This window comes from Canis lupus, chromosome 8 (genome assembly GCF_011100685.1).
Source record: "Canis lupus familiaris isolate Mischka breed German Shepherd chromosome 8, alternate assembly UU_Cfam_GSD_1.0, whole genome shotgun sequence".
Lineage (NCBI taxonomy): Eukaryota > Metazoa > Chordata > Mammalia > Carnivora > Canidae > Canis > Canis lupus.
In genome coordinates, this window is record NC_049229.1 from 38365829 (window position 1) to 38383695 (window position 17867).

Genomic DNA, 17867 nt, shown 5'->3' on the forward strand with positions numbered 1-17867 from the left:
AGGTTTTAGTGGGCAGGTTGGGTCCGAAGCAGTTTTTGGAGAAGACTGGACTCAACTCTAGCTAGATCAAGTAATGAACTATCTGAGATGTGTTTAACGTCCTTGGTGAGCCCAAATCCATATGATGCAATTTCCAGAGGATGTTATTGGGACTGTCATTCTATCTGAATGTACGCTAGGCACGTCTCTTTGGGGGACCGGGGTTGGGGGGTGGGGTGGGGAGGGGGCTCGGGAGAGGGAGAAAGAAATTCTTAATGTTAACCACAAACGTCAGGTCTCCAGTTGTTAAAAACTTGGAAGACGAAAAAAAAAAATTAGAATCCATCAATTCAGAGATAACCGCTATTAGTTAGCATTTTGGTGTACTTCCGTCCAGTATTCTTTTCCCTTTAATATCGTGTGTGTTCTGTAGCCTAGTTTACCTCCCTCACCATTATATCATGTTTTCTATACCGTTAGGAAATAAAACTATGTACCATACATAGAGGTAACCCCCAAAAATGCATTTCTTCTTTGTGTTAACACTCAGGTGTTGCATATTTTTATCCACACTCCCATAAGTGGATCTTGAGAGGGGGAAAAAAAAAATTCTGTGCCATGAAAGATTTTTTTAAAAATCCATTTGGAACTAATGAAAGGGGTGGGTACCTGGGTGGCTCAGTGATGAAGTGGCTGCCTTTGGCTCAGGTCATGATCCCAGGATCCAGGGATGGAGTCCCACATCAGGACCCCACAGGGAGCCTGCTTCTCCCTCTGCCTATGTCCCTGCCTCTCTCTGTGTCTCTCATGAATAAATAAATAAAATCTTTTTTAAAAAGGGGGGGGGTGGGGGACAAGAAAAGATGGCTTTCTTAGGTGGAAGCAGTCTCCCCCAGCATTGACTCCAAATGATTGGCCATTGTATAGATAGCGCCCATTTTTGCTTTGCAAAGTTCATCACTAGGCTTTATTAAAAGAATGGCTAGGATACCATCCTTCCTACCTTCAAGAAACTACATTTTTTTAATCTCGATTTCATATGCCAGTCTTCATGAAAAGTTCAGTGTCCCAGCCATGCAGAACTTTTTTGCTCAATCTCTGATTGAGGGAAATGCAGAATTAAAACCAAGGAAAATTTTAAAGCCAGCTCCATTTCCCTTGGCAACAGTTGGACCGTCAAAGAGTACTGCACGTTTGAAATGCTCACAGCTGTTGCTTAGAACATTTCACATTTTGCAGAGTGGGGATTTTGCTTGAAAATTATGGATCTCTATAAAGAATTCATTTCAAGACTTTCATTTTCTATAAAATGGCTGAGTAACTGAAATGAGCAGATCTTTTAAAATGGGAACATCCTTGCCTATGTGAGAAATTGTTCCTTGGACAATATTTTCTAAAGGAAGTCCACACACGCCAGGGTTGTATACGTTCCAGGAATAGTACAGGGCAATCCATTTGGAATGCAGAAGAATAAAATATGAGGACATCTGCTTATGCTTCATTCTAATTGAAAAATAGTCATTAAGATCAATTAATATTTTAGATGCAGAATAGGTGACCCACACTCAGTTCATGGACTCCTCTCTTGGCCTACAACAGCATAGGAGATGTCCTCAAGGAGAAGTGGAAGTTACCCATTTCCAGGGGGTGGGCAGTGGCAGTCCTACTCAGTCAGTCCCTGTCAACAGTGAATCTGATGGGTTCAACTAAGTAGATTTACTGATGGTATTATCTAGGTTTAATTAAACTAACCTGTAGAAAATAGACAACTTTACCAAGGTCCTTTGCAAAAAAAAACCACAGGAAAACAAACACCAAAACAAAGCAGAATTGACACTTCTAGTACTAGATCTTTGACAGTTTTAGTACTAGATCTTCGACAGCCACATTTCAAAGTTTAAATAACAATCCAAGAAGTCTAACCAAATTTCGGCTTAAAGAAGGTCAAATTAGGGGCACCTGGGTGGCTTAGTGGTTGAGCATCCCCGGGTCCTAGGATCTGGTCCCCCATCGGGCTCCCTGCAGGGAGCCTGTTTCTCCCTCTGCCTGTGTGTCTCTGCCTCTCTCTATCTCTCATGAATAAATAAATTAAATCTTTGAAAAAAAAGTCAAATTCATCAAGATTATTTGAATGAGGATTTATATCCACTGTCATTAATAATGAATTTCACCCTAAGCATACATTGTGACTGAGTCATAAATGCAGGCACATGTTTGTGCTTTATAATATTTGGTTAAGAATTGCTTCCAAAAAACAGACTAATAGGAATGAATGATCAAAAAAGTTTGGAGACTTGATACTCTAATACAAAAGTAAATACATTATAATCACCTAGGAAGCCATTATCAAGTGACAAAACCCTGGTCGTTGCTATCAGATGAAAGCATTCACTTCCCAGATATCAAGGCTGAGCTTCTCATGAATCTACTGGCGAGCTAGTCACATGATGAGACCAGAAGGCAGAGACTGTCAAATGGTGGCTGACTGGTGAACTAGAAAAGGGTCAGATGGTAATAAACAGAAACATCACCGGGATCCCTGGGTGGCGCAGCGGTTTGGCGTCTGCCTTTGGCCCAGGGCGCGGTCCTGGAGACCCGGGATCGAGTCCCACGTCGGGCTCCCGGTGCATGGAGCCTGCTTCTCCCTCTGCCTGTATCTCTGCCTCTCTCTCTCTCTCTCTCTCTCTCTCTGTGATTATCATAAACAAATAAAAATTAAAAAGATAAAAAACAGAAACATCACCAAACCAATTATCAACCAATAGAGGAGGAAAAGACCTATAGTGATACAACATCATCATAGAGGTTAACTAGCCCAACGTGTGTGTGGTTGAGGAAGTGGGGTTTGGGCTGGGAGGGAAGAAAGGTGAAAAGGACTGAGGCAAGAGCTACTCTCCAGAAAAACAAGAATATTACACAGCTAGTGTCAACAGGCGACTCTGCTGTTATATTTCTTTGAGCTACATTTATCTACACTGGCAACACCCTCAGCAGTGACATTTTCTTGGGTCATGATTTAGAGACTTTTTTTTTTTTTTAGAGAGCAGGAGAGGGAGAGGGAGAAATTTTCAAGCAGACTCCGAGATGAGCATAGAACCTGATGCAGGACTCGATCCCACAAGCCCAAGATCATGACCTAAGCTGAAACCAAGTGTGACACTTAACCAACTGTGCCACCCAGACATCCCACTCAGGTCACAATGTAAATAGTACAGTTGCATTTTCAGATGTGCTGGGTTATAGGTTATTCATGACTTTCCATGTGATTAACGTATATAATTATTGCTTAAGATTTAAAATGTTTAAAAAAAAAAAAAAAGATTTAAAATGTTTAGGTATTCTCGTTTCCTACCTAGCAATGAGACATCCTAGGTCACTGATGGATCAAGATAGGAAAAGGGGCCCTGTGTCACATGGGAAAAGAGGAAGCAAGTTTCAAGTGCCCTGTGTTTCACACAGGTTAAAATAATGTACCACAAGTAACAATTTGGCTTTTAAAATAGTTAAATTACACAAATAAACTAAAGCTATAACTAAATATAAGCACAATGCTGTTAACACAGACTCTGGAATCACATGTACCTGACATGGAATCCCAGCTCAGATAGTCAGGAGCTAGGGCAAATTATTCACTTGTCATAGCCTTGGTTTCCGGGTCTGTGACAGACTAACTCTTCCTAAGTCATGGGGTAGTCGTCAGATTTACATGAGGTTATGTCATCAGATTTACATGAGGTTATGCATTTACTACATTACATGTGTCTGGCACATGTTCACTGCTCAAGAAACATTAGTCATGACCATAATCATCCACTTTCTTTGTATTTTAAGAGTTTTTATCCATCTAGAAACTTCAGGAAAGACTTTTTCCCTCAAAATTTTATTCCGGTATGCCCCATTGTGACAGGAAGAAAATGAGAAGCAAGGAAACAAGGCATGCCTTTCAATCCACTTCCATGCTAAATTATAGACTGCATGTGAGAACATTCATTAGCAATAAAAAGAATTTGCATCTTAAAACATCCATATACTTCTAAACATGAAAAAATGATCATTTGACTTAACATCATTTCAGACCTTAATCTTCATTTCTGATGACATTACTTTAAAAGAGGCCCAAACTATTTTTGCTCTAAACTTACCTATATCTCTTCCTCTCTGTAACCTCCAGAATTGCACTAGGGGCAAGGTCCTGTTTTCTGTCCTAGGCCTGCCCTTAGTAATGGCCTAGACCTCATCTGGTAGATATCTGCTTCCTGCTCTCCCCCACTTTTCCTTGGAGGACCCCGCCCCTCACTTCAGGTGATTCTGGTGGACTGGTAAGCATGCTGCTTCTCTTTCCTCCCTTCAGAGAGATAGGTACATGTCCTTAGGAGATCAGTTGGATCTTCCCCAAGATTTGCTCTGTGAAGGCTGGGAAAGAAATGCCAAGTTTTAACCACACAATTGTAGCTGCTGGATTTAGCTCTTTTTGAAGGTAGTTTCAATTACATGAGCCAATAAATTCTCTTTTTGTTTTAGCTACTTTGGAGTTGAATTTCTATAACTTACACCTAAAAGAATCCTGACTTATAACGCACAGCAAGTCACATAACCTCATTAAGCCTCAATTTACTCTTAGACTCTGGATCTGGGGTTTTCTAGGACTTGCACTAAATGAAATCTTCAGACAAAATCGAATCTTAAGCATGAAAGGCAATCATTTAAAGTGACCTTGCCAGGAATTCTTCCCTAATGTAATTCATCAAGTTGAATTTATTTGTTGGCTTTTATTTTTAAGACTCAAAGCAGATATTCTTAAGAACTATACTTTTAGAATTAAGTGCCTCTAGAATACATCTACATGAGGAAAGAATGTGCAGTGATCTACCAAAGATGAAGATAAGCTTTATTCTTAGCAAACTGCTGCTTTTCAATAGGCTGTTTTTATTGTGTCTCTTAAAGCACCATGGCCAGATTTCAGGAAATGCAGCCAATGGTTGGATGTTGCATCCAGGGTTCTCATCTCTCCATCACAGAGAGAGAGAGAGACATGGTTCTTAAGGTACCAATAGAGTAAAATCTATGAACACAAGGGTAAATTACTGCTAAAATGTTCTAAAAGACAAGACAACCAAAAGAGGGTGAAACTTAATCTGAGCACACTATTATAAAAATAAAATAAACCAATAACGGCAACATATAGAATCTTGTGCAGTCCTGGCAATACTGTCTACAAACATGAATAGCAATTTAGTTCACTTTCATATGCACTATATAATTTGAATCTTAATTCAGTAGATACATAGAATTTTTTTAAGATTTATTTATTTATTTGAGAGAGAGAACATGACAGCAAGCAGGGGGAGGGGCAGAGGGAAGAGAAAAAATTCTCCACACTGATCAGGGAGCCTAGCTTGGAGCTCAGTCTCATGACTCAGAGCTCGAGATCGTGACCTGAGCTGAAATCAAACAAAAAAACAAACAAGTAGGACACTTAGCCAACTGAGCCACCCAGGTGCCCCCATAGATACATAGTATTTCAAATTTATAAATAAAAAACACAAGGATCAGAGAAGTTATCCAGGGTCACACAGCTAATAACTAGTAGAACCACAATTTAAACCCAGTTCTTCCAAGGGCCAGACCTCTTAATACTGTACCAAGTTGCCTCTGTCTTTAAATCCTTGTTTGCTAACAATATGTCCAAGTAATAAAATACAAAGCTACTATTTTCTCCATCTCATAGAAGAAGAGACTAATAAGATACAAAAGTTAAATGTCTTATACAAAGTCATAAAGAAAAGAAAGAAAAAATGGGCCAAGTCTTCCATCATCATCGATATGGTCTCCCATTCATTGAATAGTATGAGCCAGAAATTATGGCAGACATCCTATACCTATTATCCTCATAATAACCCATAGGTGTAGGAGCTTTTATCCCATTTTACAGATGCAAGCACTAAGACACAGAAAGTTTAGTTTCTTTTCCAACATTATACATCTAGCAAGTGGCAGAACCAGAGCAGGAGTTAAGACTAGAAGGCACTGAAATCCTAAGGCTATTTTACTGCCTGTCCCACTGGAAATCTTCTATACAGTCAGTTTTGTATATAGTGCTGTGTAGAATACATGAAGTCTTTTCACTCATTTCCCTTGATATTTATCTCTCTCCAAAATAACAAAGAGCCCCCATTCTGTCTTAGTGACAAATCCCTCAGTGTCTTACTGGTACAGTTAGGTTGTAGTATGGATCCAAATCAGCCTTCTTTTTCATAAGAGAATTGTTTTGTTTTGTTTTTTTTTTTTTGAGAAGTTAGGTTTAAAGAGCTTTGAAAACAAGGATAATGGCCATAGTCACCTCAAGCGTTTGAAACTATTTTGTCTGATGGTTCTTCTAAGTCAAGAAAGCTTCTAGTCTCAGATTTGGAAGGCTAGTGACCCAGTTAACAAACCAGTTGGCAACTGGAACAAAGTACTTATGAAAAAGCATTTTTGAAAAACAAGCATTGAAAGAGACTCATTCAAAGTATAGAATTCTAGCTGTCTTGACCTTTTGAGGGAAAAAAATTTTTTTTAAGATTTCATTTATTTATTCATGAGAAACACAGAGACATATGCAGAGAGAGAAGCAGGCCCCATGCAGGGAGCCCGATGTGGAACTCAATGCTGGGACTCCAGGATCCTGCCCTGGGCCGAAGGCAGATGCTCAACTGCTGAGCCACCCAGGAATCCCTTGAGGAAAACATTTTATAATTAACTGAAAGTCACTGTTTTCATAGCCTGACTGTGGCAAGTGCTCCACATCAAGAGAAAGTCTCATCATGATGGTCAGTACATTTCAATAAGCCTTTCAAACACTTAATATAGGAGAACTTTCTTAACCAAATTTTCATTATTTTATTTAATTTTTCCCTCGTGCATTCATTTCAAACATTTGAGTACCTCCCCTGTGCCCTGGGGAAATTCAAATCTGAGTAAGACAGTAAGTTCTATCTCTCTGGTGTATTTATATAAGAAAGTATGATCTAGGGCTAGTTATTATGAAAGCCCAGAGCCTAGTGTAAAATCTTGTGACCAGGAGGGGAAAATGGAGCAAAATAAGGGAAAAAGAGGATATGATATATTTTTTAAAGATTTTTATTTATTTATTTATTCATTCATTCATTCATAGAGACAGAGAGAGAGAGAGAGAGAGAGAGAGAGAGAGAGGCAGAGACACAAGCAGGCTCCATGCAGAGAGCACGACGTGGGACTCAATCCCGAGTCTCCAGGATCATGCCCCGGGCTGCAGGGGGTGCTAAACTGCTGCGCCACAGGGGCTGCCCGAGGATATGATATTTAAGCTGAACCCGGTGACACTCAGAACTCTCATCCACTCCTGGCTTGGCACCCTATTTATTTTTGTTTATCTGTTTGTTTGTTTAAGGTATTCTTTACCATGGCCCAGGAACTATCCAAAGTGATTCACATAGATTATTTTTTTTTAATATTTTTTTCTTTATTTATTTATGATAGTCACACAGAGAGAGAGAGAGAGGCAGAGAGAGAGGCAGAGACACAGGCAGAGGGAAAAGCAGGCTCCATGCAGGGAGCCCAACGTGGGATTCGATCCCGGGTCTCCAGGATCGCGCCCTGGGCCAAAGGCAGGCGCCAAACCACTGCGCCACCCAGGGATCCCCGATTCACATAGATTATTTTCATTTAATTAATAAGTGCTCAACCAGTGTTAAATTCTTCCTTCCATCCCTTCTTGTCTTCCCTGGTATACCTTCAGAGTCAGAGTCAGAAATTAGGATATTCCTCTCCTTCTCTGTGTGCTGAGATATTGAGAAAACGGAGCTGAATCCATGGTCCTCTCTCTTGATTCAGAGCAGCAGAAGTCTTACCAGGGACTTATGGGAACTGGTGTAAGCAAAGTGGGGGAATTGTGAGGATTCTGGGCAGGGATGCACTTAGCCTTAGTAAGCAAGAACTTGCAACAGGCCAGGAAAACTCTGTGATCTTTTTTTGTTTCTGTCCCTTGCTGTGATTGTGCTCCATTTTTTTTTTTTTTTTGTTACATGAATGAGGGGCTTTCTCTGAGGGCCAGACCAAATGGTACAAAATGGCAGATAAAGCCCTCACATGTACATTGTCTTCATTCCAGAGAGCAGCCAGGAGTTCAAATGCAATCCCTGGAAGGGAGCCCTGGCTCAGCTTAGGTCAAGTACTTATGCCTAGTCCAGTCAGCTGTGGTCAAGATATCAGTCATGTTGCACAAAATGAATGTTGGGGAATCTCTGCTGTTTCCATGTATGTAGGGGAAGACAAAGAAGAGAAGAAGCCATTGCCCCAAAATAACACACAATGATTGTCTACTTACAACACCTTAATTTTTCAAATTAAATTTATAATAGTAGAATTAATGAATTAAGAATATTAACATTTTAAGTTATTTTTTAATATTTTGAGAGGAGAGAGAGCACATGCACACATGTGTGCAGGGAGGGGCAGAGAGAGAAAATCTCAAGCAGACTCCACATGGGGCTCGATCCCACAACCCCGAGTTCATGACCTGAGCTGAAACTGAGAGTGGGACACTTGACTGACTGAATCACCCAGATGTCCCAAACATTTTTAAGTTCTTGATTAAGTTCAGCCATTTTTCCAACACTATTGCTTCCATTCTCATCCCATCTAAATTTTCAGGCCAAAAATTTGAAACTGATTATCACTTTCATCTTTTCAATCATAGAGCTAGAATACTTAAAATATTTTCCACATATTTGGTAGTCATTACCTATTGGTGCTCTTTGCTTCTATTGTATTGCTCAGCAGGGAGCTTGCTTCTTCCTCTCCTTCTGCCTGCTGTTCCGCCTGCTTGTGCTCTCTCTCTCTGTGTCAAATAAATAAATAAAATCTTTTTTAAAAAAATAATTAAATAAATTATTTATTTAGATATTGTTTTAATTTTTAAGAAGATTTTGCTTATTAATTTGAGAGAGAAGGAGAGAGCATGAGTGGGAGGAGGGGCAGAGGGAGAAGCTGACTCCCCACTGAGCAGATAGCCCACCACGAGGCTCAACCGCAGGATCATGACCAGAGCAGAAGGCAGATGCTTAACTGACCGAGCCACCCATATGCCCCTATTTAAATTTTTTTTTAAGATTTATTTATTTATTTTTAGGGCAAGAGAGCACAAGTGGGAAGGGCACAAGAAGGAGAATCTCAAGCAGGTGCCACACTCAGCGTGGAACCTGAAGGGGGCGCTCAACCTCACAACCCTGAGATATCATGACCTAAGCTGAATGAAACCAAGAGTCAGGCACTTAATTCACTCAGGTACACCTTGTTTTTTTGTTTTGTTTTTTAAACATTTAATTTATTTATTCATGAGAGAGAGAGAGGCAGAGACATAGGCAGAGCGAAAAGTAGGCTCCATGCAAGGAGCCCGATGTGGGACTTGATCCCTGGACTCTGGGATCACACCCTGAGCCAAAGGCAGATGCTCAACCGCTGAGCCACCCTGGCATCCCAGGAATACCTTTTTAAAAATTTTTTTATAAGGAATATGTATTACTGGGCATCTGGGTGGCTCAGTCCATTAAGCCTTCTGTGATCAAGCCCCACATTGGGCTCTCTGCTCAGTGGAAATCTGCTTCTCCCTCTCTATCTTTGTCCCTCCCTACCACTTGTGCACTCTCTCTCTCAAATAAATAAATAAATAAATAAATAAATAAATAAATAAATAAATATTTAAAAGGAATATACATTACATTTAAACTTTCTTTCACAGGGCACCTGAGTGGCTCAGTCAGTTAAGCATCTGACTTCAGCTCAGTTGATGTCCTGAGATCAAGCCCTGTGTTGGGCTCCCTGCTCAGCAGGAAGTCTGCTTGCCTCTCCCTCTCCCCTTTCCCCGCCTCCTCAAGTAAATTAATTAATTAATTTTTTTAAAAAAACTTAATTTCAAAAAACATCTTTGACTTACAAATCACCAGAATGAATAATATAGCATAACCATGTACCTACCACACAGCTCTAGAAATAAATACCAGCACGGTGGAAGCTTCTTGTGTAACCTTTTCCATCATATCCCTCTTTCTCAGAAGTTTCCATGCCCGTAAGTCTGGTTTTTCTTTTTTTTTTCCTATAATGTCATACTTCTACTAAATGTGTACATATTCCTAAACAGCATGCAGTACTTTTCTCCTATTTTAGGATTATAGATAATTGGTATTCTGTAAATAATTGGTATTAACGTATATAATTGGTATGTTATCTTGTATAACTTATTTTTTCACCCAAATGATGTGCTTTTAATTTAACCATGTTAATACAGATACTTTAGATCATTCCCTTTCACTGCTACATAGTATTCCACTTACAAATGTTCAGCAGTTTGTTCATGTTCCTTTGTGGAGGTTGGTTTCCAGCATTTTACTATTTTGAACAGTAGTGCTATGAACATTCCTAGGCCCATTTCCATGTGTATGGTTTCTCAAGTTCGTGTGTATATCTAGCAGTAGAATCAGGACATAGGGTGTGTGTTTCTTCAACTTCCCAAAGTAGGGATAAATTGCTTTCCTAAATGATTGTACCAATTTATAGTCAGAGATTCTGTTGTTCTAAAACTCCTTACCCACTCAGAGAGCAGACATTTATCTGTATATATTTTTTCCTTTATTTGTCTTACACTACACTCCTTAATTGAGCTGGAATTAATTTTTCTATAAGGTGTGAAATGGGAACCTAAATTGACTTTTTAAAATTTAATTGATTAATTAACTAATTAATTTTATTTATTCATGAGAAACACAAAGAGATAGGCAGAGACATAGGCAGAGGGAGAAGCAGGCTTCCTGTGGGAAACCCAATGCGGGATTTGATCCTGGGATCCTGGGATCATGAGCAGAAGGCAGACACTCAACCACTGAGCCACCCAGACATCCCTGACTTTTTTTTAAAAAAACAAATAACCAATTGTCCCACCATCATTCATTGACCAAACAAGTCCTTTTTCATTATACTTCAATCTTTTTCTTACTCTCATCTTTTTTTTTAAATTTATTTTTTATTGGTGTTCAATTTACTAACATACAGAATAACCCCCAGTGCCCGTCACCCATTCACTCCCACCCCCCGCCCTCCTCCCCTTCTACCACCCCTAGTTCGTTTCCCAGAGTTAGCAGTCTTTACGTTCTGTCTCCCTTTCTGATATTTCCCACACATTTCTTCTCCCTTCCCTTATATTCCCTTTCACTATTATTTATATTCCCCAAATGAATGAGAACATATAATGTTTGTCCTTCTCCGACTGACTTACTTCACTCAGCATAATACCCTCCAGTCTTACTCTCATCTGATGGCTTGTCTGGTTGAATTTCAGTATCATTTTGTAGAGTATCCTAAATAACCTATTGAGATTTTTTTTTAAAGATTTTATTTATTTATTCATGAGAGACACACAGAGAGAGGCAGAGACACAGGCAGAGGGAGAAAAGCAGGCTCCATGCGTGGGACTCGATCCTGTGTCTCCAGGATCAGGCCCTGGGCTTAAGGCGGCGCTAAACCACTGAGCCATCCAGGCGTCCCAGCTATTGAGATTTTATTGTAATTGTCTTAGGCCCATGAATTATTTGGGTCTAAAACTCACATTCAACAGCTCATTCTCCTACTCTCAAACTGAAATAACTAAACTCCTCACTGCATAAAATCAAGTGCCTTCAGCCTGCTACTGAAGTGTTCTATTATTTGTACTTGTTCTCATCTTTCAAGCTCATCTCTTCCAACAGTCCAGTGTCTCCTTATCCACTAAGCTTTCCTTATTTATTTTTTTCCTACAAACTTTGCTCGTGAAATTCCCTCCAACCAAGAATGCCAACCCTTTCCTCCATTCCCTTTGTTTATTTAAACCTTTTCCTTCCTTCAAGGGCCATTTGGGGTCCTAGCTACTCTAAGGGTCCTAGTCAGGAGTTAGCCCACTATCTTGCATTGCTATTCAATCTTCTGATATATCTGTGTTTAATCTCTCCAATTCTATGATTGAGTTAACTAAAATAAGACAATGGGAGACAATTGGAACTTACCTGGAGTGAGGTCAAGAAGAACAGTTGCTGGTAAGAGAATCAGCAACCACGTTAGGCATTTCACTTCTAACATTTGTAACCTTGAAGAGAAGAAAATAGCAGGATAGATGAAAGACAGAAGCTGGAGCTGGTGCCTCCACATCTCATCCCGCCCTCATATGGCCAGAAAACAGTGAAGACAGATAATAGAGAAATTCAACATCTGCACCATCAAAATGCCTTACATTTGAATAGTGCTTTAGGGTTTGCTAATTTGCACACACCATCTCATTTAACCCATGCAAATCTTTGAAGTAGGTGAGATATCTCCATTTTTACCAGTGAGGACACAGGATTAGAGGTTAAAGGTCACACACCTAGGAATTGGTGGTGCCAGCTCTGCAACCCCAACCTTCTAAATGACCTTAGTTCATCACTCACATTCATAGTTGCTTCCATGTTAACTTCAAAATTTTTTAAATTTTATTTTTAGTTGTGGCTCCCAAATCTCACATAATATGAAATTTCCTTCAACCATTTTTAAGGTACAGTCAATAATGTTAACTATATTGACATCATTCTATAATGAGATCTCTAGAATTTTTTCATTTTTGTAAAACTGCAACTCTATGGTCATTGAACAACAGTTCCCCATTTCTCATTCCCCCAGTCCCTGGCAACCACCCCATGCTACTTTCTGTTTCCATGATTTTGGTTACTCTAGATATCTCATACAAGTGGAATCATACAGTATTTGTCCTTCTGTGATTGGCTTATTTCACTTAGGTTCATCCATGTTGCAGCATGTGTCAGAATTTCTTCTGTTAAAGGCAGAATAATATTCCCATATATATACAGTTTCCTTATCTGCTCATTTGCTAGTGGACAGTTAGGCTGCTGCTACCTCTTGGCAGTTGTGTATTGTTGCAATGGATATAGATGTATGGATGTGCAAATATCTCTTTGAGATCCTGTTTTCAATTCTTTTGGATATATACCCAGAATGGGATTGATAGATCATAAGATAATTCTGCATTTAATTTTTTGAGGAACCATGTTTACTTTTAAGCAAATAGCCTTATTCACATAGTCTCTACTGCATTATGTTAAGAGGCAGCATATCGCCTTTCCTCTAATTAGATTGAATATAGCAATCATGCTCTTATATGACCATTAAAATATGTTTAAAGTTCTTACTTAAAAGGGGCATCAATCACAACTTTGGCAACTGTAGATGTTTCCATTTCCTCCGTCTCAGTTAACAAGTTCTTCTTCACTTTTACCACCACCACACCCCCCACCCCCATACAGGGGCACTAGATGAGAAGATTCATGATGGAAGGACCTATCTGTTTTGTTCTGATTCTGTGCTTCAAGTAACTAGCACAGTGGCTGGCATATAATAAGCATCAAAGAATATGGTTAAATGAATTAGTGAGTGCATGAATGCAAGGCTACATTGATGGGTATAGTCAAAAAAATTGAATTATCCCCAGAAGTGGATGTTATCATTGATAAGAGAGAATAGTTTAGCACTTCTTGTTCTAGCAAGCAGGAAGTAGAACACACATGGCAAAGAGACATTCGATGACATGAATTTTACCAGAATGATGATACCACGTATAGGATAAATTCAGACTAAAGCTCTGATGGTGATACAGGATTGTACCAACTGTGAGGATTTGGAGAGCTTGGGAAACCTTTGGAATTCTGAGAAGGTGGGACGCCTGGGTTGCTCAGCAGTTAAGCATCTGCCTTTAGCCCAGGGGGTGATCCTGGAGTCTCAGGATCAAGTCCCACATCGGGCTTCCTGCATGGAGCCTGCTTCTCTCTCTGCCTATGTCTCTGCCTCTTTCTCTCTCTCTCTGTCTCTCATGAATAAATAAATAAAGTCTTAAAAAAAAAAAAAAGGAATTCTGAGAAGGTCCTGCTGGATTAGTGGGACAGAGCTCTAGGTAGAAAAAGCCAAGAGATGGTGCTAATGGCACAGGACTGTATTTCTCTTCCCTCCTGTCAGACATCATGGATCCTGGTTAGAGAGCATTGGCAGCAAAAGCATTGTCACACCAAGTGGAAGATGTCCTGCTGGCCAGCTTGCTGTATGTTAGGCTGACTGATGCCCTCTAATGAGGACAGGGGTGTGGGAGCAAAGAGAGGATTAAACAAATGGAGGGCAGTTATTATCTCATGAAGAAAGCAAGCGCTCCTGCTTAAAGGCTGCTATCCATAAATATATTTTTTATTTTTTATATGTTTTTAAAATATTTTATTTATTTATTCATGAGAGACACAGAGAGAAAGGCAGAGACATAGGCTGAGCGAGAAGCAGGATCCCTCCAGGGAGCCAGATGATGCATGATCCCAGGCCTCTGGGATCACAACCTGAACCATAAGCAGACACTCAACCACTGAGCCACCGAGGCGCCTCTGTCCATACATCTTTAGACTTGATATACAACCTTATGAAAGAAACTGGAGGAAATGGGATTACAGTATATCAGCAAAACTGAAATCTAGATTTAACGAAAATTGCATGAATTTTTAAAGGATAGACGCCCTAGAACAAATTGTTCAGTGGAAATTATGCTCTGCACATATCTGAAGATGAATGAATTGTAGCTCTCTTCCATTCAAATGAGGAGATGGATTTCAAGCAAAAAGTATCTTCTAACAGGCATGTCCTACCAAAGAGATAAAAGACAAGGTTAGGTTGCTTGGTGATTATGTGAAATCTTTTCCCATTCTCTTAGTCATGAATTTTTTTTTAAGATTGTATTTATTTATTTAAGAGAGAGAAAAAAGACAGAGAGAGCACAAGCAGGGGAAGGGGCAGAGGGAAAGGGAGAAGCAGGCTCCCAACTGAGCAGGGAGCCCAATGTGGGGCTTGATCCCAGGACCTCAGGATCATCACCTAAGCCAAAGGCAGAGGTTTAACCAACTGAGCCATCCAGGCACCTCCCTCCATCATGGATTTAAATTCATATTAGTAGAACAATAGTAAATAGTGGGGCCTTTTTAAATATATTGCTTTTTAGAGGAGTCAGCATGGTTTAACGGAAAATGCTAAATACAGTTCAAAAGACTTGAGTTCTGACACTAGTATTGCGTGGACCACAGTGGCTTTCAGAAAATTATCAGTTTTCATTGCCTACACTACCAAGAGAATGAAACAAAGCTTATCATGTTACTCCACAACATAAAATTCTTCATGGGCACCCACCACCTGCAGGCAAATTCTGAACACCTCTGCCCAATAAATTCATTATCTGACTCCAACTTACCAAATAACTTCTATCATTTGCCCCTCAACCCAGGGTCAAGCAGTACCGAATGATATGTAAGTTCCTCAAATAAACCACACTCATTTGTGCTTTCTCTGCTTAAATACCCTTCTCCCTTCTTTTATTTGGCTTCTACTCAACATGCCTTAAGCACCACTACTCTGAATTTCCTCTTGGAACTCCTATGTGTCCACTGACCCTTGTCTATACTGCCATAATGACAACTGTATTATAATTGGTGATTGGCATGCCTGCCTTCTCATTAGACTCTTCCCCTTACCACCATAAAGGTAATATCTTTTTATCATATAAATTCAAACAAAGTATAAAAGTAAAATGTCCCCCGGAAAACCCACTCCTAAAGACAGTTCTTGTTAACACAGAGCAGGAATTACAAGTTTCATTTGAATTTTCAGAACATAGCAGTGCCGGGGTGCCTGGCTCAGTCAATTAAGTGTCTGTCTTCTGCCTGGGATCAAGCCCTGTATCGGCTCTGTGGGGAACCTGCTTCCCCCTCTACTTCTGCCTGCTGCTCCCTGTGCTTGTGCTCTCTCTGTTACACAAATAAATAAAATCTTAAAAAAAAAAAATAAGAACATAGCACTGCTTGGTATATAAGGGTCCTCAACAAACAGAGCTAAACTGGGGCACCTGGTTGGCTCAGTCAGTTAACCGTCCAACTCTTGGGCTCATTCAGTTCAGGTCATGGTCTCAGGGTTGTGGGATGGAACCCTGTGTTGGAGCTTCATGCTCTATGGGGAATCTTCTTAAGATTCTCTCTCCCTCTTCTTCTCTCCCTCCTCCCCTTGCCCTCTTTCCAGAATAGATAAATAAATCTTTAAAAAATAAAATAAATCTTTTAAAATTTTATTTATTTATTTATTTATTTATTTATTTATTTATTTATTTATTTACAAGACAGGCAGAGACATAGGTAGAGGGAGAAGCAGGCTCCCAGCAGGGAGCTTGATGTGGGACTGGATTCCAGGACCCCGGGTTGAGGCAGACACTCAACCACTGAGCCACCCAGGCATCCCAGAATAAAATAACTCTTTTAAAAACTAAATAAACAGAGCTAAAGAAATGAATCTATAAAATGAGGATGGCATAACTGGCTGTACCAGCCAACAGTATGTTGTGGTGATGGAATCATGCAGGATAATGACTATGAAAGTTCTTTGAACACTGGTAAGCATAATGCAAGCACAAAATTGTGTGACAAGTGACTAATGACCCTGGACTTTATTTTATCTTGCTTCTTGGTTTCAATGATGCAGATGCTGATGATAAAAAATAATAATAGCTAACACTTACCGAGCACTTTTCATGTCAGAAGCACTTTCCTAAGTGCTTTACCTGTATTAACTCACTTAATTACTATAAGAACCTAAAAGGTAAAAACTATTAATTTCCCCATTTTTTTCAGATGAGGAAGCCAAGGTACAGAAGGCCATGTAACTTGCCCTCTAAAACCCAGAGGTGATGAGTAACACAGTCAGGGTTTAACCCAGAGAAGCTTGTGTCTGGATCCATACTCAACCCTTTCACTTGGCTGCCTCCTGATACAACCTTGAGGTCATAACAGGAGCCAGTTACTTCCCATTGCTTCTTGAATGAGTTTTAGTTCCATTCTTAGATTGCTTCTTCAATGAGTTTTAGAGTCAGAAGTACCTTTGCCTCTCTTATCCTTTGCTTCCTCATATATAAAATGGGTATATCAATGGCCCCTATCTCACAAGGTTGTTTGTGAAGATTTTCTCACCTCTGCCTCAGTAGCTAAGCCAGGAAGGGATCAGACCTAAATTGCACATCTAAAGTCTGGAGCCAGTGACGGATCACGTTGCAACAGAGCAGCAGTGAAGGAAAACAAAAAGACCACACTGTGCAGCTAACGGTATTCGTAATGTAGGAGGAGCTCGGCGTCTATTGACAAGTGTATTTACTGGCAGTTTAATGCTGAGAACTAGCACTCTAACTCAGGCCTTTTCATTCAAAGATTCGGTGGCCAAGTAAGCAGGCTCCCATGAAGAGAAAGCATTCCCAAGACGGGACCCTCACTTCTTATTAATTTGGTTCTGTGGCTTTGGTTAATACTAATGCCAATAATAGTTGATGGCGACCTATACCTGATAGAAAAGGCAGAAATGGAAACGAAACTTTGCAGCATGTCATGCAGAAAACGGCAGAAGTACGTTTATTAAGTACTGTGGAAGCAGAGAGCAAACTACACTGGCAGGTGCTTGGATCTGGAACAGCGTTCAAAGCTTGTAGAAAATTCAATCCAACTTTCCAAGGAATTGCCAGGCAGATGCTATAGCTCTATCCAGCCAAGCGATGGTACAGTCACACCAGGTTCAGGACCCCGTGGGAGTCATAGCTACTGAGGATCTCCAGGGAGAGAGTACTTGGTTAAACCCCCTGTTGGGATCTCATTCAACTCCTGGGCTACATTATTTGTAAAGCTCCTAAGGAAATACGGAGCCTTTATCTGTGCTAGAGAAGAGAAATGAAGGCACAGATGGCAACTTCATACATACAGTCTAGTTTAATCAACGAGGAAGTTACTGGAACCAAAAAA

General features: G+C 40.0%; 2 long non-coding RNA genes across 8 annotated transcripts in view; one reads left to right on the top strand and one right to left on the bottom strand.

The window, feature by feature from the left end:
- The window catches only part of LOC119872868, a 35046-nt gene that overhangs the window by 1779 nt on the left and 15400 nt on the right, over positions 1-17867 (top strand). The window lies entirely within an intron of this gene.
- Positions 1869-16084, bottom strand: LOC111097072. Of its 2 annotated transcripts, none has more exons than XR_005363392.1 (3): positions 12030-16084; positions 8741-8836; positions 1869-4392 (listed from the first exon to the last, which is right to left on the bottom strand). It is a non-coding gene; the product is annotated as an uncharacterized LOC111097072 (long non-coding RNA). The 2 variants fall into 2 exon arrangements; XR_005363391.1 differs by lacking the exon at positions 1869-4392 and adding an exon at positions 7629-7863.